Here is a 21,432-nt window from a genome sequence, read left to right as displayed (position 1 = left end):
TGTCACTTTATATCTCTGCTTAAAGTCTTGCAGTGGCTTCCCATAGACTTTGGGTTAAATCTAAATTCCTTAAAATAATGTCTTAATTTGTTCAGGTTGCTACAGCAAAGTCCCATAGACTGGGTGATGTATAAAGAGCAGAAATTAATTTCTAAAAGTTCTGAAGGCTGGGAAGTCCAAGATCAAGGTATTTGCAGATTTAGTGTTCAGTGGGGGTCCACTTCCTGGTCCATAGGTACCATCTTTTTGTTGTGTCTTTACATGGTGAAAGGGTAATGTGAGATCTCTAGGGTGTCTTTTATAAAGGCACTAACCCCATTCATTAAGGCACCACCCCCATGGTCTAATAACCTCCCAAAGTCCCCACCTCCAAGTAGCATCATATTGGAAATTAGGTTTCAACATACAAATTTTGGAAGGACACACACATTCAATCTATAGCATGTAATTTTGACAGCCTTGCAGGATCTTGTTCTTAAGTACCCTCTCTGCTTTACCTCTGAACACAACCTACTTGGCACTCAATAGTCCAGCTCTACTGGATTTCTTACAGTTCCTCAGATTGCTATATTCTTTCTTATCCCGACTTCTCAGATGCATCTGCTTCTCTCTGGTAAATATTCAAGTTTAAGGCCACAACATCTCTGGCCTGCATTTGGTCAATGCTCTTCTAATTGATCTTTACCTCTTCTTTACAGCTGTAATTTATTCTTCAGACTTCTGCCAAGATCACTTTCATCTTAACTAGCTTACTGTTTTTAATTCATTCTCAAGACAAACAAACAAACAAACATAAACCTTGCCTATTTGATTATGCCACATTGTCAGTTGAGATCCTTTCAGAGCTCACCATGTTTTCAGGAAAAAAATTCAGATTTCTTAGAATTAAAGAGAACATCCACTAGAAAATATCCAACCTGCCTTTCCAGGCACATAGCTCTCCACTTCTTCTTCAACTGCAATATGTCTTTTAACAATGTATATGTGCCTGCAGATCCCTCTAAACATTGCACGTGAGAGAACCAAGATGGCGGTGTAAGTAGACACACTGCGCCTCCTCGCAAACCAGAACTGACAGAAAAACAAACAGCAACGAAGTCTGACACCAAGTAGGTAAAAAACAAACATACATCCAGACCGGTAGGAGGGGCGGAGATGGGCAGCTGGGGCCTAGAGGACTCACATGGCCTTGGCGGGACCAAGACTGGTGGAGTGTGGGACGAACAGGGCAGGCAGTCTGACCACTAGCAGACCCTGCGGCCCCACATTCACGCACAGAGAAACCGAGAGGGCCGGACTCAGAGTGGCAGAGAATGGGGCAGGCAGAGCTGCAGGTAGCACCCCGATGGCCCCAAGCTCGTGCACAGATAAACCGGGACAAATGGCGGGGAGTGAAGCAGACCACATAACCCAGGGCTCCAGCGCATATGGGGAGGGGGTGCCGGGGAGGGGAAAAAAACCTCAGACCTCTGATGGAAAGAGCCCGTAGGGGTTGGGGCGGCAGCAGGAGAGACTCCCAGCCTCACAGGAGAGGTCGTTGGAGAGACCCACAGGGGCCTAGAGCGTGCGCACGCCCACCCACTTGGGAACCAGCACCAGAGGGGCCCAGTTTGATTGTGGGTAGTGGAGGGAGTGGCTGAAATCCGGTGAAGAGTGGAGTGGGCACCATTGCTCCCTCTCGGCCCCTCCCCCACGTACAGCATCACAGCACAGCAACCAGCATTACCCCGCCCCCGGTGAACACCTAAGGCTCCGCCCCTTTAAGTAACAGACATGCCAAGACAAAAAAAAAAGAATGGCCCAAATGACAGAACACTTCAAAGCTCCAGAAAAAATACAACTAAGCGAGGAAGAGATGGCCAACCTATCGGATGCACAGTTCAAAACACTGGTTATCAAGACACTCACAGAATTGGTTGAATTTGTTTGAAAAGTAGATGAAAAAATGAAGGCTATGCCAAGAGAAACAAAGGAAAATGTACAGGGAACCAATAGTGATGGAAAGAAACTGGGACTCAAATCAATGGTGTGGACCAGAAGGAAGAAAGAAACATCCAACCAGAAAAGAATGAAGAAACAAGAATTCAGAAAAATGAGGAGAGGCTTAGGAACCTCCAGTACATCTGAAACGTTCCAACATCCGAATTATAGGGGTGCCAGAAGGAGAAGAGGAAGAACAAACAATTGAAAACTTATTTGAACAAATAATGAAGGAGAACTTCCCCAGCCTGGCAAAGGAAATAGACTTCCAGAAATTCCAGGAAGCTCAGAGAGTACCAAAGAACCTGGACTCAAGGAGGAACACACCGAGGCACATCATCATTACATTACCCAAGATTACACAGAAGGAGAGAATCTTAGAAGCAGCAAGAGAAAAGGACACAGTTACCTACAAAGGAGTTCCCATAAGATTGTCAGCTGATTTCTCAAAAGAGACCTTACAGGCAAGAAGGGGCTGGCAAGAAGTATTCCAAGTCATGAAAGGCAAGGGCCTACATCCAAGATTACTGTATCCAGCAAAGCTATCATTTAGAATGAAAGGGCAGATAAAGTGCTTCTCAGATAAGGTCAAGTTAAAGGAGTTCATCATCACCAAGCCATTATTATAAGAAATGTTAAAGGGATTTATCTAAGAAAATAAGATAAAAAATATGAACAGTAAAAATGACAGCAAACTCACAGTTATTAACAACCACACCTAAAACCAAACAAAAGCAAACTGAGCAAACAACTAGAACAGAAACAGAACCACAGAAATGGAGATCACATGGAGGGTTATCAATAGGGGATTGGGAGGGGGAGAGAGGGGGGAATGGTACAGAGAATAAATAGCATAAATGATAGGTAGAAAATAGACAGGTGGAGGGTAAGAATAGTGTAGGAAATGTAGAAGCCAAAGAACTTATAAGTGTGACCCATGGACATGAACTATGGGGTGGGGGGTGTGGGAGGGAGGGGGAGGGCAGGATGGAGTGGAGTGAAGGGGGGAATGGGACAACTGTAATAGCATAATCAATAAATATATCAAAAAAAAAGAGAAGAGTATACTAAGTTTCAGGTTTAATGGGGAAAAAAAAAAAAACAAAAAAAAAAATCATTGCACGTCTGCCCAAAAAGCCTCATTCATTGGCAAACTAGATGTTTACCAGTGAGATGTGATTTAAGAAGTTCTAGAAAGACTTTACTTCAAAATATCTTATACCATGTCCCTCATGCCTGTTATATGAGTACCTAAATCTTCATCAGTGGATATTCATTCTTCTGGTTTTCTAGTGCATACACAAATTACATGGTCAACTTTGCTATTATTAGTTATTATGCCTCTATGCACTTTCATTTATCTGATTGTTTTCCTTCATAAAACTAATTTTAGGTAATAAATTGAGAATGTGGGGCATTCTTAATACTAACAACCAATCTCTTTTTTGTGTGTAGAATATAAGAGTATATGATAAACTTTATATGATCTTATTTATTTCTTGACTTTATGTGGTGGATATTTTGTAAATGGAAGACATAAAAACTTTAATAAATTAAGTGCAGCAGGAATATTGAGGGAAAAGTAGTATAAAAATAGGAATGAAAATCACTAAATGATTATCATTTCACAGTTTTATTTATTGATTTTTAAAAATATTTTATTTATTCATTTTTAGAGAGAGGGCAAGGGAGGGAGAAAGAAAGGGAGAGAAACATCAATGTGTGGTTGCCTCTCGTGTGCCTCCTACTGGAGACCTGGTCGACACCCCAGGCATGTACCCAGATTGGGAATCCAACTGGTGAACCTTTGCTTTGCAATCCAGTGCTCAGTCCACTGAGCCACACCAGCCAAGGCTCACAGTTTTGTTTTTTTGTTTTTTTGAATCCATAAGATTCTTTTCCTTTGTTTACTTCTTCACTGGTCCTCTCTTTATTAGATTAACATTCAAATTCCAGAAAATTCTATAAAATAGGAATCTGGTAAATGAAGAATCTAGCAACTGACTTTTTAATTTTGTTGCATATTCTAGTGTTCTGCAGATGTTAATAAAGCAAATTTACTTAGGAAAATCAAAACTGTTTCCTTGGAACCCAAATAGCTGAATAGAAATATCAGGAGTACATATCATACCTATGACATCAAACTTATTACTATGCACTTTGTGCTCAGCTATGAAAAATTGAGGCAAGTGACAAGTGTGTCACTTGATTCATTTGTCAAGACTCAGTTCCAAGAATAAAATATAATATTCTTCAATTATTCTCCCTAAATGTAGGTATTTTCTGATTCAACAAAAGAGTTGTTATTCCATGAGGTCAAAGTCATGACTGAGCTGCACCAAATACAAAGATGATATGAAAAAGATCAATAAAAACAGGATGGAGAGAAATATTAAATAACAGGGCTCCCAGAGAATGTACCTTTTAGTAAACATTTTACTTTAAAGTATTACACAAATAAATTATGAATGTAAAAATATATTTTTTAAGTTTAGGGAAGAAAGAAAAGGCCAAATTTTCATTTAGACATTACAGATTAACCTTTATATATGACTCATCTCAAATGGAGCTTTAAGAACTCAGAGATTTAAAAAAATGAGTTGTTGCTCTGTCCTATAAAATATATTATATTATATTACAATTTTAATGGAAACAAACCATAGATATAGGACCCGTAAATATAAACAATTAGATTGAACAGACATAGAAAATACAAATCCATAAGAATCTGTTCTGCTATGAACATTGGGGTGCATAGGTTCTTTTGGATTGGTGTTTCAGGGTTCTTAGGGTATAATCCCAGCAGCAGAATTGCTGGGTCAAAGGGCAGTTCCATTTTAAGTTTTCTGAGGAAATTCCATACTGTTTTCCACAGTGGCCTCACCAGTCTGCATTCCCACCAACAGTGCACTAGGGTTCCCTTTTCTCCACATCCTCTCCAACATAGCAGCACAATTTACAATAGCCAAGTACTGGAAGCAACCTAAGTGCCCATCAGCAAATGAGTGGATCCAAAAACTTGGTATATTTACACAATGGAATTCTATGCAGAGAGAAAGAAGGAGCTTATACCCTTTGCAATTGCATGGATGGAACTGGAGAGCATTATGCTAAGTGAAATAAGCCAGGCGGTCAGGGACAAATACCATATGATCTCACGTTTAACTGGAACATAATCAACAAAAGAAAAAAGCAAACAAAATATAACCAGAGACATTGAAATTAAGAACAATCTAACAATAGTCAGGGGGGAGTGGGGAGGGGACAGTGGGGAGAGGGGATTACAGGAACTACTATAAAGGACACATGGACAAAATCAAGGGGGAGGGTGGAGGTGAGGGAGGGAGGGGGGTTCAGCCGGGGTGGGGTGGAGGGATGGGGAGAAAAGGTATACAACTGTAATTGAATAACAATAAAAATTTTTAAAAAAGCATCTGTTCTGAAAGGATAATGTCTACCCTAACAGAAGTACAAACTAATATAATATACTATATAAAAAGAGTGCACACACACAAAAAGAAGTTACTGGTAACGGTTATGAAGGATTTGACGAAAAAACACTAAGTGCTTTCAATTCATTTCACAAATACCTAATAACAACTTTTTACCTTAAAAATATTCGTTCAAAATATTTATTAGATCTTTATTATTATGGCTCCAATACTGTCCTAGATGATAGGGTTCAAAGTTGAGTAAATGCAGTATCTATTTTCATGAAGCTCACAATTGAATAAGATTAATGACAGTTACAACAATAATTATATCAAAAATAGAAAGATTTATAATAACAGTCTATTATAGAGACCACAGAAGGACAGCTTTGTGGAAGGATTCCTGAAAGACTTAGGCTACTAATAAGAGTTTTAAAGGAAACAGACTTTGAAATGTTCCAAACTTACTGCAGTGCTAGGCCCAAATTAGATGATCACTTAAATCCTTGTTCCCTGGAAATGTACTAAATTAAAAAGAGTTGCATTTTAAATATATTTTATTGTTTATGCTATTAGAGTTGTTTCACTTTTTTCCCCTTCATCCACCTCCAACCAGCCTGACACCTACATCCATGATCAGTCCCTTCACTGTTATCCATGCCCATAGGCAGTTCATATATGTTCTTTGACTAATCACTTCACCTTCTTTCAGTCAGTCCCTTCCTCCTCCTTTCTTACCACTGTCAGTCTATTCCGTGATTCTATGCCTCTGGTTCTATTTTTCTCATTAGTGTATTTTGTTCATTAGATTCCTCTTATAAATGAGATAATATGGTACTTCTATTTCCTAAGGTTTATTACACTTAGCATAATAGTATCCAGTTCCATCCATGTTGTCATCAAAGATATGAATTCCTTCCTTATTTCTGCTGTGTAGTGTTTGTTGAGTAGATGTAACACAGTTTTTGATCCATGCATCTATGAATGGGCACTTAGGCTGTTTTCCAACACTTGGCTATTGTAAATAACACTGCTGTGTACAGGGTGTGGGGGCATGTAAGTAATTTAAAATTGTTGTTTTAGGATTCTTCAAATCCTAAAACAACAATTCTAAAATATATTCTTAGGATATTCACAGAAGTGAAATCACTGGCTCAAAAGACCATTCTATTTTTATTTTTTTGAGGAAATTCCACACTGTTTTCCACAGTTGCTGCACCAGGATGCATTCCCACCAATGGTTCAGTAGGGTTCCCTTTTCTGCACACCCTTGACAGCATTTGTTACTTGCTGATTTTTTAATGACAGCCATTCTGACAGGTGTGAAGTGATATCTCATTGACGTTTCAATTTGCATCTCTCTGATGGCTAGTGATGCTGAGCATGTTTACATATGTCCCTGAGCTCTCTGCCTGTCCTCCTTGGAGAAGTGTCTATTTAGGTCCTTTGCCCATATTGTAATTGGATTATTTGTCTTTCTGGTGTTGAGTAGTATAAGTTATTTATATATTTTAGAGTTTAAACCCTTGTCTGAGGTATCATTGGCAAATATGTTCTTGCATACAGTCAGTTCCCGTTTGATATTGCTGACATTTTTTTTAGTGGTGCAGAAGCTTTTCAATTAGATGTAGTCCCATTTATTGATTTTTCCTTTATTTCTCTTTCCCTAGGAGGTAAATTGGCATAAATATGCCTATGTCAGATATTTTTGAAATTTTACTGTTTGTGTGGCCTCTAGGATTTTTATGGTATCACAACTTATATTGTATTTAAGTCTTTTATCCATTTTAAGTTTATTCTGGTGTATGGTGTAAGACAGTTGTCCAGTTTCATTTTTTGACATGTACCAGACCAGTTATCCCAACATCACTTACTGAAGAGACTGTTTACTCCATTGCATGCTTTTGCCTCCTTTGTCAAATATTAATTGACCTTTAAGATATGGGTTTATTTCTAGGTTCTCTATTCTTTTCATTTGATCTATGTCTCTCTTCTTATTGCACTACTACCATGTATCGTGATCCCTTCAACTTTGTTCTTCTTTCTCAAAATTACTGAGAGTATTTAGGGTTATTTTTGGTCCCATATAGATTTTTGGAACATTTGTTCTAGACCTGTGAAATATGCCAGTGGTATCTTAAGTGTAATTGCATTGAATCTATAGATGGCTTTTCATAGTATTGACATTTTAATTATGTTAATTCTTCCAATCCATGAACATGGAAAACCTCCACTTATTTGTATGTTCTTCAGTTTTATCTTAAGTGTCCTATAGTTTTCTGAGTACAGGTCTTTACTTCCTTGGTTAAATTTATTTCAAGATATTTTATTATTACTTTTGTTGCAGTTGGAAATGTGATAATTTTCTTAGTTTCTCTTTCTGATAGTCCATTGCACATGTATAAAAAATCCATAGATTTCTAAATATTGATTTTCTTTTCCACTACTTTGCCAAAACACTTTTAGGTGGAGTACATTTTTGGTGGAGCCTACGGGGTTTCTAAATATAATATCATGTTGTCTATGAATAATGACAGCTTTACTTGCTCCTTTCCAATTTGGATAACTTTTATTTCTTTATTTTATTTCTCAAAATTAATTAATTGGTTATTATTTTTTATTTTATATTTTTAAATTGTTATTCAAGTACAGTTGTCTCCATTACACCCACCACCATTTCCTCCCACCCCAGACATCCCCTCTTCCCACCCTTGATACTACCCTCCTTTGGTTTTGTTGATGTGTCTTTTATACATGTTCCTGAAAACACTTTAGCTTCCACTAACCCTTCCAACGTCCTCTCTGGTTACTGTTAGTTTGTTCTTAATTTCAATATCTCTGACTATATTTTGCTTGCTTATTTGTTTTGTTGACTAGGTTCCATGTACAGGTGAGATGATATGGTATTTGTTTTTCACCATCTAGCTTCTTTCACTTAGTATGATGCTGTCCAGATCCATCCTAGCTGATGCAAATGGTAGAAGGTCATTTCCTTTCCGCTGAGTAGTATCCCATTGTGCAAATGTAGCATAATTTATTTTTATTTATTTTTATTTTTTAAAATTATTTTATTGTTGTTCAATTACAGTTGTCTGCATTTTCTCTCCACCCCTCTACGCCACCCAGCCAAACCCACCTCCTTCCCTGATTCCACCATCCCCCTTGGTTTTATCCATGTGTCTTTTATAGTAGTTCCTGAAAACCCTTCTCCTCACTGTCCCCTCCCTCCTCCCCTCTGGCTATTGTTAGATTGTTCTTAACTTCAAAGTCTCTGGTTATACTTCTTTTTGTTTGTTTGTTATTCAATTACAGTTGTAAGCCATTTCTCCCCATCACTCGACCCCACCCCAGCTGAAACCACCTCCATCCCCCACCTCTAACCTCCCCCTTGATTTTGTCCATGTGTCATTTATAGTAGTCTTGTAATCCCCTCTCCTCACTGTCCCCACCCCACTCCCCCTTGCCCATTGTTAGATTGTTCTTAACTTCAATGTCTCTGGTTATATTTTGTTTCCTTTTTTCTTCTGTTGATTATGTTCCAGGTAAACGTGAGATCATATAGTATTTGTCCCTCGCTCTCTGGCTTATTTCACTTAGCATAATGCTCTCCAGTTCCACCCATGCTGTTGCAAAGGTTAGAAGCTCCTTCTTTCTCTCTGGTGGGTAGAATTCCATGGTGTAAATATACCATAGTTTTTGATCCATGCATTTGCTGATGGACACTTACGTTGCTTCCAGGACGTGGCTATTGTAAATTGTGCTGCTACGAACATTGGGGTGCATAGGTCCTTTTGGATTGGTGTTTCAGGGTTCTTAGGGTATAACCCCAGCAGCAGAATTGCTGAATCAAAGGGCAGTTCCATTTTTAGTTTCCTGAGGAAAGTCCATACTGTTTTCCACAATGGTCTCAACAGTGTGCATTCCCACCAACAGTGCACTAGGGTTCCCTTTTCTCCGCATCCTCTCCAACATTTGTTTGTTGATCTGTTTATGTTGGCCACTCTAACCATTGTGAGATGGTACCTCATTGTGGTTTTAATTTGCATCTCTCTGATGGCTAGTGATGCTGAGCATCTTTTCATATGTTTCTGTGCCCTCTGTTTCTCTTCCTTAGAGAAGTGTCTGTTCAAGTACTTTACCCGTTTTTTAATTGGGTTGTTTGTCTTCCTGGAGTGGAGTTGTGTGAGTTCTTTATATATTTTGGAGATCAGGCCCTTGTCTGAGGTATCATTGGCAAATATGTTTTCCCATACTGTTGGTTCTCTTTGTAATTTGGTGCTGTTTTCTTTAAACATGCAGAAGCTTTTTATTTTGATGAGGTCCCATTTGTTCATTCTTTCCTTTATGCCCTTTGCTTTAGGAGACGTGTCTGTGAGAATGTTCCTGCGTGGAATGTCTGAGATTTTTCTGCCAATGTTTTCCTCTGGGACTTTTATGGTGTTACGAATTATATTTAAGTATTTTACACAAGTTGAATTTATTTTTGTGTATGGCGTAAGTTGGTGATCGAGTTTCCTTTTTTTGCATGTAGCTGTCCAGATCTCTGAACACCATCAATTGAAGAGGCTGTTTTTGCTCCATTTTATGCCCCTGCCTCCTTTCTCAAATATAAATTGACCATAAAGACTTGAGTTTATTTCTTGGATCTCTGTTCTGTTCCATTGGTCTATGTGCCTCTGTTTATGCCAGTACCAGGCTGTTTTGATTACAGTGGCCTGATAATACAGTTTGATATCAGTTATTGTGACCCCTCCTGCTTTGTTCTTCTTTCTCAAAATTGCTGCAGCTATTCGGGGTCGTTTATGGTTCCATATGAATTTCTGAAATGTTTGTAATATATCTGTGAAATATGTCATGGGTACTATAATAGGGATTGCATTGAATCTATAAATTGCTTTGTGTAGTATGGCTATTTTGATGATGTTAATTGTTCCAATCCATGAGCATGGTACCTGCTTCCATTTGTTTGTGTCTTCCTTCATTTCTTTCTTCAGTGTTGTGTAGTTTTCTGAGTACAGGTCTTTTACCTCCTTGGTTAGGTTGATTCCTAGGTACGTTATTTTTCTTTTTGCTATATCAAATGGGTTTTTTTTTTTCCTGATTTCTGTTTCTGCAGTTTCATTGTTGGTGTACAGGAATGCATTTGATTTCTGAGTATTGAATTATATCCAGCTGTTTTGCCAAATTCATTTATTAGGTCAAGTAGTTTCTTGATAGAGTCTATAGGATTTTCCATGTACACTATCATGTCATCTGCAAACAGTGACAGTTTCATTTCCTCCTTTCCTATTTGGATACTTTATTTCTTTTTCTTGTCTGATTTCTGTGCCTAGGACTTCCAGTACTATGTTGAGTAGGAGTGGTGAGAGAGGGCATCCTTGTCTTGTGCCTGATCTTAGTGGGAAAACTCTAAGGTTTTGTCCATTCAGTATGATGTTGGCTATAGGTCTCTCATATATGGCCTGTATTATGTTGAAGAATGCTCCCTCTATTCTCACTTTGCTTAGTGTTTTTTATTGGAAATGGGTACTGCATCTTATCAAATTCTTTTTCTGCATCTATTTATATGATCATGTGATTTTTGTCTTTGCTGTTTTCGATGTGATGTATTATGTTTATTGATTTGTGAATATTGTACCATCCTTGCATCCCTGGGATGAATCCCACCAGTCATGGCACATGATCTTTTTAATGTATTGCTGGATGTGGTTTGCCAATATTTTGATAAGAATTTTAGCTTCTATGTTCATCAGTGATATTGGCTTGAAGTTTCCTTTCTTCCCTGTGTACTCCCCTGGTTTTGGAATTAGGATGATGCTGGCTTCATAAAAACACTTTGGGAGTCTTCCATCATTTTGGATTTTTTCAAATAGTCTGTGAGGGATAGGGGTTAGCTCTTCCTTAAAGGCTTTGTAGAATTCTCTTGTGAAACCACCTACTCCAGGGCTTTTTTTGTTGTTGTTGGACGTTTTTGATTACCGCTTCAATTTTGTCTTCTCTTATTGGTGTGTTCAGGTTTTCTGCTTCTACTTCATTCAGTTTGGAAGATTATATTTTTCTAGAAATGTGTCCATTTCACCTAGGTTTTCAAATTTCTTGGCATACAGTTCTTCCTAATAATTTCATACACACCTTTGTATTTCTGTGCTATCTGTTGTAATCTCTCCTCTTTAATTTCTAATTGTGTTTATTTGGATCCTCTCTCTTTTTTTCTGGATAAGCCTACCTAAAGGCTTGTCATTTTGTTTATCTCTCCAAAAAACCAACTCCTGGATTCATTGATCCTTAGAATTGTGCTTTTAGTCTCTATGTCATTTAACTCTGCTCTGATCTTGCTTATTTCCCTCCTTCTGCTTGCTCTTGGCTGTCTTTGTTGTTGTTAGTCTAGTTCTTGTAGGTGCAGGGTTAGGTTGTTTGAAATGTTTCTATCTTTTTAAGATAGGCCTGTAGTGCTATGAACTTCCCTCTCAGGACTGCCTTTGCTGTGTCCCATAGGCTTTGGGTTGGTGTGAGTTCATTTTCATTTGTTTCCAGAAAGTTTTTGATTTCTTCCCTAATCTTGTTCTTGACCCATTCATTGTTTAATAGCATACTATTCAATCTCCATGAGACTGAGAGTTTGGGTTTTTTCCTTTGGGGTTGGTATCTCGTTTCAGTCCCTGTGGTCAGAGAAAATGTTTGATATGATTTCAACTTTCTTGAATTTGTTGAGGCTTGCTTTGTGTCCTATCATGTGGTCTATCTTTGAAAATATTCCATGAACACTTGAAAGGACTGTGTATTTTGCTTCTTTGGGATGACAAGTTCTCTCTCTATATATATCAGTTAAGTCCATTTCATCTAGGGTATTGTTAAGTGACACATATCCTCCTTGATATTTTGTTTGGAAAACCTGCCTATTTTTGACAGTGGGGTGTTAAAGTCCCCTTCTGTAATTGTTATGCTGTCAAGATCTTTCTTGACGCCCTCTAAGATTTGATTCATGTATTTGGGTGCTCCTATGTGGGGTACATATATATTTACAATGTTTATGTCTTCTTGGTGGATTTTTCATTTGAGTATTATGAAGTGACCTTCTGGCTCTCTCTTTATGACCCTTCTTTTGAAGTCTATTTTGTCTGATATGGGTATGGCTACCCCTGCTTTTTTTTCCTTTCTGTTTGCTTTGAAAATTTGTTTCCAGCCCTTCACTTTCAGTCTGTTTAAGTCTTTTGTCCTGAGATGGGTCTCTTGTAGGCAGCATATGTGTGGGTCATGTTTTCTTATCCATTCAGCTATTCTATGTCTTTTGATTGGAGCATTTAATCCATTTAAGTTTCAGGTTATTATTAATATTTACTTATCTATTGCCATTTTTTTCATATGTGAGTTCCTCTCTCTTTTCCTTCCTTTCCTTAAAGCAGTCCCTTTAGCATCTCTTGCAGAGTTGGTTTGGTAGGGGTGTATTCTTTTAGACTTCTTTTGTCTGGGAAGCTCTTTATTTGGCCTTCTATCTTGATTGAGAGCCTTGCTGTTAAAAGTAGTCTTGGTTGCAGGCCTCTGGGTCTCATTACTTGGAATATTTTTCACCATTCTCATGGCTTGGAGAGTTTCCATTGAGAAGTCAGTTGCTAATCTTATTGGGGCTCCCTTGTATGTTACTTCCTGTTTGTCCCTTGCTGCCTTTAAGATCCTCTCTTTGTCTTGGAATTTTGCCCTTTGAATTATGATGTGTCTTGCAGTGGGCCTCTTTGGGTAACTCTTGTTTGGGACCATCTGTGTTTCCTGAATTTGTGTGACTTTTTCTCTCCTCAGATTAGGGAAAGTTTCCATCATTACTTTTTCAAACAGATTTTCTTTCCCTTGCTCTTTTTCTTCTCCTTGTAGTATTCCTATTATATGGATTTTATTACATTTCATGGTGTCCTGCTTTTCCCTTAATCCCTCTTCATTCTTTCTGAGCCTCTTTTCCTTTTCTTGCTCTTTCTGAGTGTTGTTTTCTACTTTGTCTTCCAGCTCACTGATCCAATCCTCTGCTTCATCAAATCTGCTTTTCATTCCTTGTCCTGTGATCTTCAGTTCAGAAATTATATTCTTCATTTCCTATTGGCCCTTGTTGATAGTTTCTATTTTCTTTTTCATGTTGATATAGTTTGCAGTGAGTTCCTTTTAATTTTTCTGTAGTTTCTGGTAATTCTCTGTGAGCTCAGTGAACTTACTGGTAACCATTGCTTTGAACTCAGTATCTGATAGTGGACTTGCATCTTTTTCATTTAGCTTGCTTTCTGAGCCTTCCTCCTTTCCTTTCATTTGGGGATTGTTTCTTTTTCTTCCCATTGTTTGTGAGACTATTCTTGTTAGCCTCTGCTTCTTAAATTGATCTGTTCCGACTCCCTGGGTTTATGGTATGAACTTCTATGGTAGAATGCCAGTGGGATTCAGTGGTGCCAGTCTACTTAATCCCCTGAGCTCACTGGACTTGAGCTGTCATTTATGGGTCTAACAGGGTCTAACTCTGGTGTTTTCAGAGCTCTAGGTTTTATTGTCTCAACTGTGGGAAAGGAGAAAGAAGGAAAAAAAAAAGGTAAATGGTAGAAAGAATAAAGGATTAGAAAAGGAATGGAAGGAAGGAAGGTAGGAAGGAAGATGGGATAGGAAAAGTAGGGAAGGAAGATAAGAAGAGGGGATTATAACAATAATTAAAATAAATAAATAAAATAAGGCAGGACAAAGGAATGAAAAAGTAAAGGATAGAGTATAGAAGGAATAAAAAAAGACAGGGGGACAGAAAGGAAGTGGAGATTTAGGGGGAAAGGAGAAAAAAGTCTTCTGCTGGCTTTAAACCAGTCAGATTAGTTTTGCTGGTCTTCCTTTCTGTGAAATGGGAGGGGTTGGTTGGTGATATGGGTTTCACTTTTCTCCCTTCCTGAGCCACACTCTTTGCTCTTGTCCAGCTTCCAGCCTAGTTCCTCTGGGTCCTTCTGCTCCCCCCTAGGCCTTTAGTTCACCAGTTTGCTGTCCTTGATTTGCACCAATTAGCGGCAACTCACACTCCACCTTCTTGCTCTTTCTCTTTTAGATGCTAGGGGCTCTGGGTGCTCCTTCAGAGTAGTTCAGCCTCCTGCTGGGTCAAATCTTTCTGGGCTACTGCAGTCTCCCCTAACCCTTCAGCTCCCCTCTGCTTGGCATTCTGCCTTCCTCCTAGAGAGTGAGTAGGCCCTGTAGGGCTCTTTGTGTAGGGGCTAGGTGGGAGTTGTTCAGAGCTGGTGGTTTAGGTGTGGTTTCCTGGAGGCAGCCAGGCTGTTGGATCGGGTTGCACACTGATCCCTGGCTTTGTGCCTGTGTGCCCGGGCAGCTGAACCACTGATCAGTGTGCGTACCCACCTGAGGTTTCAGCTGTGGATGCCCAGGCCACTGTTTGGGGTACGTACCCACCTGGGCATCTTGGGCCTGTGCTCCCAGGCAGCCAGGCCACTGATCTAGGTGCACACCGATCTTGGGCTTTGGGCCTGTGCGCCCAGGCAGCCAAGTCGCTGATCAGGGTTCACGCCCATTAGGGGTTTCAGTTGTGAGCTCTCACCCTGCTGATTGGGGTTCGCAACTCCCCAGGGTTTCAGGTGTGGGCGCCCAGTCCATTGATCTGGGTGCAGGTCATCTGGGCTTCAGTTGCATGCTGGGGCTGCTTATCCCACGTTCACAGTCTAGAGGCTGAGAGGGTAGGGGTGGAAGAGGCCAAGACTGCAGCAGAGAGTTCTCTAAACAGCCCCTGAGTGCCTCTCTTTTCTCTTTTTCTTTTGGAGAAATTCCTCCTATTCAAGGTCCCTTGGTCCAAACAAGCACCTGAGCTCTTGCACGGACCAGCCTGGCTCTCTCCCAAGAGTCCTGCAGCAGATCTTGATCCCCAGCCAGGTTCTTCAGCCCCCTGGTCCCCGCACTGGTCCCAGGGACCTTATTGTCCTTAAGCACTCTCTTACCGTCTGATCTTTCAATGTCCTCTATCTTTGGTCTCCGATGTTCATATATGCTGGAATACCATTGGCTGTTCACTCTGCTCCTCAGATCAGCTAGGTGTTTCACTGGTTCTGAGGGGAAGTGGTTTCCACTCCCACCTATCTTGCTGCCATCTTCCTTAAGAAACTAATAACATGTTATTTAGCCTCCATGTATTTGAATGTATTTTTTCTTGAGGTTGATTTGTGATTTCAGGCCATTTTGGTCTATGAAAATGTTTGATATGATTTCAATTTTCTTGAATTTTTTAAGGCTTATTTTGTGTGCTGCCATGTCAAATACCTTTGAGAATGATTCATGTACATTTGAGAAGATTGTACATTTTACTTCTTTGGGGTGAAATATTCTGCAGATATCAATTAAATATACTTGCTCTTTTGTATCTTTTTAAAAATATATTTTATTATACATTGTGTTTTCCACTTCTCTCCTTTCAAGGGGTGGCTCCAACAGCCCTGTGACCACCTTGGCCTACTGCTATTGTGAAGGGGACAACCTCTTTAATGACTTCAGATTTCCTACCAGTTGTGGTGTTTATTTTTCTAGACCTTGGTTAAAAGCTGCTTTTTCATGTAGTCTTTGGTTTACTTCAGGTGTGTAGTATTCTCTTTAGTTTTATTTCCAATTTGGTTTTGGGACTAGGTGCATTATACATCCTCCTACTCCACTGCCACCATTTTCCTCTAAAAAGAGTTGCATTGAGTAAATATTTGCTGGTGAGTGTGGGAGGGTTAGCAGTTTATATTACAGATAACTGTCGGTGATATACTCACCTGCCACCTGTTTCATCATTTTTATTGTCTTGCAATTACCTTACTACTTTTTATCAACAAGTGCTAGAAAAAATTGATGACTAACAACTTTCAAGCAGTTTGAGTTGTAAGAGAACCAAAAATATTAAAGTAGGGGTAGTTAGTAATACTGTGTATTTCTGCCTAAAGACTTTTTTAACTCCCTCTTAGTTTGGTCACTACATTTGCTTTAACCAGTGCTCATAAGATTTCTATAAGGCTCAACAAGGATGAGTTGTATATTCAGACATTTATGGCTTTCATCCAAAATAATTTATCTATAAGAGTCTGATCATGAACTTTTAATCATAAATAAGTGGGGTTGATGATAAAAATTTTAAAAGAAATTTCACAGCTAAATATATTTTTTTCCTGTATTCTTTTCATCCAAGTGAAGTTAAGCTGGAAAAAAGGTGTTCAAACTTTAAGAGAAAAATAAATAAATACAGAAAAAGAAAAAGAGGACTTCATAAAATGTTATTATTGAATACTAATATAATAAATATGATTTTCATCAAGTTTTAGTCTCACATAAGGATTGGTTGTTTCTACCACAGCCCAATCCAGCAACTTCTGGTATGTATAGAGACACACAGGCATCCAGAGACATTCTTACCTTTAAGACTTCACTGGATCATTTTATTTCTACCCAGAATATCAGAGGGATTAAAAGATCAGATTTGCAGAGCTTGCAGGAATGTCCCACCCTTTTTTATCTAGCACTTCTGATGTGCTAGAAAATGCTGTAGAGGCCTTCCCCCCTCGCAAGACTACACCATCTATCCTCCCATCCTCACATTCATCAGGAGCTGTTCTCACTTCTTCTCCTGTCTATGAGGTATTTAAGTAGGCATAAATCCCTGGGTAACCTGTCTGGGAACATACTGGGACTGATAAGGGGAAAAAAGATTATACCCTGAAGGAACTGAAAAAATAAACTAGCTTGTACCAATGAGAGTCTGACAGGTACACCTAATATTGGACTTTGAAGGTGCTCAGATAAGGTTACCAGAATATAAAACTGGATAAGGAAGAATTCATTGACTAAATGGCACTTTATTGGGACATGGGACCTAACAGTCTTGCAAGGGCCCAAGATGATGGAGCGAACTCACTGTTAGTATGGTTCTTAGAAGACAAGAGAAAGAAATGGCCTATATTGAACGAAGTGGAAATGCCTGAAGTGTCCCTAGCATAAAACAGAGGGAGAGATACACAGTGTAAAGGAGGTGGTTGGGCTGGAATGACTATGAGAGTCCAAAAGACCCAGCCAAGGAAAGTATTTCACAGTAGGGCCCAGAGGACACACCATTCACCAAATAATGCAATGGTGAAAAGGACATCAGCATCACTAAGAATTTCAGTGTTGGCTGTGCTCTTAATACCAGTGATAATAGTATAAAAGGCATTCACAGAGCTGGGCTAATTAATATCTATGGGGGATAATAGGACTCTGAAATAACAGAGGAGAATGGACAAAGCTCAACTGTCATAAGCCAGGAGACTACAATGACAATAACAACCAGTAATATAGAGGAGAAGCTAAGGGACTTTTCCCCACAAGGAGTTGTACAGATGGCTAATTGAATATGGTGTACCTGGGAACAATACAGATGAACACCCAGTAAGGGTGTTGATCAACATCTATAAGTTGAAAGAAATAAGAGTGAATGGACAAGAACCTCAAGTTTTGTACATATTTTTGGAACTTTGCTGTAGTCTAAAGCAATTCCTACTTAATCTTGCTTCCTTTCCTTTCCTTTCCTCTTCATAGATGAAGGTTTGCAATATGGTCTAAACATTCTCCATGCCATCTCTAGGTCTCCCTCATTTATGTACAGGCATTTTCCTTAATAAATCTGCACATCTTATTCTGTCTTGATACCTGTTTCTGAAGTACCACAACTTACTTCTCAAAGACAGCACAAAGTGGCTAAACTGTCAGTACAAAATGGAAAAAAAAAGACACAATTTTTTGCTATTTTTTTCCCTCAACAAATTTAGTGCACTTCTCTACCACTTGTATCTTAGCTAGCCTTTTCATGTGCTTTGGCCAAATGAGTATAGCAGAAGTAATGTTTTAAGAATTTTGAATCTGGGTTTCAATAGATTTTACAAGTTTCTTTTTAATTTTGGTTACCCAGCCAGCACTGCCATCACATGAATAAGCCTGAAACCACAGGTATCCTTCCTGTGGAATATAATGAGGGACAGTGTTCTATGGAAATATAGTCTGAAATATTACCTCACAACTGTTAGGATAGCTACTAGCAATAAGACAAAAAATGTTACGTTTTGTAGAGAAGGTGGAGAAAAGGGAAGATTCTTGCACTCTTGGTAGGAATGTGAATTGGTGCAGCCACCATAGATAAAAGTATATAGGTTCTTCAAGAAATAAAAATAGAGCTACCTTGTGACCCAACAATCCCACTTCTTGGTATTTTATGTGAAATGTTTGCAAACACTTACTCATAAAGATATATGTATCCCTATATATTTTGCAACATAATTTATATAGCTAAGATATGGCAAACAATGTTGGTATCCATTGACAGATGATTGGAAAAAGAAATGGGTACACATATACAAGGGAATACTATTCAGCTATAAAAAAGACACACTACTGACATTTACAACAGTAGGAATGGATCTTCAAAGTATTATGCAAAATTAAATAACCCAGGTGGAAAAGTAAAAGAACCACATGATTTTACTCATATGTAGTATATAAAAAAAAAACAACAAATGAACAAAACAAAATGAACAAATAAAACAGACAAACAAAACATTCATAGATACCAACAATAAAATGGTGGTTACCAGGGGGAGAGAGGGGTAAGAAGAAACCAAGGTAGGTAAAGGTGTTAGAATGTATGGTAACAGAAGGAAAATAGACACTGGGTGGTGAACACACAATGGAGTATGCAGATATTGTAGTATAAGGTTGTACACTTGAAATTTGTATAGTATCATCAAGCAATGTCACCACAATACATTTATTTTAAAATAAACATACAAAATTTTTAAATGCTTCATTAGACAGAAAGAAAAAAACATGAAAGAGGAAATATGGTATATTTCCATTATACAAATTTCAAGTAGAGAAAAAAGTTAAACAACAGTGAGTTTCACTAGTTAATCAATTAGTGAGTTTCATTTTTTTGCATGTAGCTGTCCAGATCTCTCAACACTATTTGTTAAAGAGGCTATTTTTACTCCATTTTATGCTCCTTCCCCCATTGTCAAATATTAATTGACCATAGAGACTTGGGTTTATTTCTGGGCTCTCTGTTCTGTTCTATTGGTCTATGTGCCTGTTTTTAAAATGAAACTCGGTCACCAACTTACACCATACACAGAAATAAATTCAAGGTAGATAAAAGACTTAAATATAATACATAACATTGCAAAAGTCCTAGAGGAAAACATTGGCAGGAAAATCTCAGACATTCCATGCAGCAACACCTTCACGGATATGTCCTCTAAAGCCAGGGACATAAAGGAAATAGTAAACAATTGGGACCTCATCAAAATAAAAAAAGCCTCTGTATGGCTAAAGAAAACAGCATTAAAATGAACAGAGAACCAATGGTAGGGGAAAACATATTTGGCAATGTTATATCAGACAAGAGTTTTATTTCCAAAGTATATAAAGAACTCACATGACTCCACTCCAGGAAGACAAGCAACCCGATTAAAAAATGGGCAGAGGACTTGATCAGACACTTATCCAAGGAGGACATACAGAAGGCCCAGAGACACATGAAAAGATGCTCAGCATCACTAGCCATCAGAGAGATGCAAATTAAAACCACGATGAGATACCACCTCACATGGGTCAGAATGGCCAACATAAACAAATCAACAAACAAGTGTTGTAGAGGACGCATAGAAAAAAAGAACTCTAGTACATTGTTGGTGGGAATGCAGACTGGTGAGGCCACTGTGGAAAACAGTATGCAATTTCCTCAGAAAACTAAAAATGGAACTGCCCTTTGACCCAGCAATTCCGCTGCTGGGATTATACCCTAAGAGCCCTGAAACACCAATCCAAAAGAACCTATGCACCCCAATGTTCATAGCAGTACAATTTACAATAGCCAAGTACTGGCAGCAACCTAAGTGCCCATCAGCAAGTGAGTGCGTCCAATAACTATGGTATATTTACACAATGGAATTCTACGCAGCAGAGAGAAAGAAGGAGCTTATACACTTTGCAACAGCATGGATGAAACTGGAGAGCATTATGCTAAGTGAAATAAGCCAGGCGGTGAGAGACAAATACCATGTGATCTCACCTATAAGTGGAACTTAATCAACAAAACAAACAGGCAGACAAAAAATAACCAGAGTCATTGAAGTTAAGAACAACCTAACAATACCCAGAGGGGAGTGGGGAGGACAGTGGAGAGAATGGTTTTCAGGAACTACTATAAAGGACACATGGACAAAACCAAAGGGGAGGGTGGAAGCAAGGGAGGGAGGTGGGTTTGGCTGGGGTAGGGGGAGGGGTGGGGAGAAAATACACACAATTCTAATTGAACAACATTAAAATAATTTAAAAAAATAAAAAAAATAGTGATAGAAGTAAGATCAATGGTTGTCAGAGATTAGGTGGAAATTAACTGCAAAGGTGAATGAAGGAACTTATATAATCATAGACATGTTCTACATTTTGATTGTAGTAATGGTTACATGAGTAAATATATTTGTCAAAATTCATAGAACTGTAAACTGAAATGTGACAATATTTTTAACATAAATAAAATGTCAATAAAGTTGAATAACAGTGGGCAAATGATATTTACTGGCCATGCACAAAATAATACAAGTGGCCTCACATAAACCACAAAATCAGTGAATTTTACTACTAATCAAAGTAATATAAACATATAAATTGAAATGATATTTTTTAATTTTATAAATTAAATTATGAAATTTAAAAATAACAATAACTTTTGATCAAAAATAAATGAAACCTTAATTCATTTACACTGTTATTGGAAGTGTAAATGGGTACAAATTGAAATAGGAGGTCAATTTGAAAATGCATATGAAAAGCTTAAAACATATTTACAAGATTTGAAAATATTTTATTAATTTATTTTTAGAGAGAGGGGAAGAGATGGAGAGAGAGTAAGAAACATCAATGTGTGGTTTCCTCTCGTGTGCTCCCTGTTGGCAACCTGGCCCGCAACCCAGGCATGTGCTTTGACTAAGAATGGAACCTGTGATGCTTT

Source organism: Desmodus rotundus, chromosome X (genome assembly GCF_022682495.2).
Source record: "Desmodus rotundus isolate HL8 chromosome X, HLdesRot8A.1, whole genome shotgun sequence".
Classification (NCBI taxonomy): Eukaryota; Metazoa; Chordata; class Mammalia; order Chiroptera; family Phyllostomidae; genus Desmodus; species Desmodus rotundus.
The sequence above is the reverse complement of the archived record's forward strand: the minus strand, read 5'-3'. Positions refer to the sequence as shown.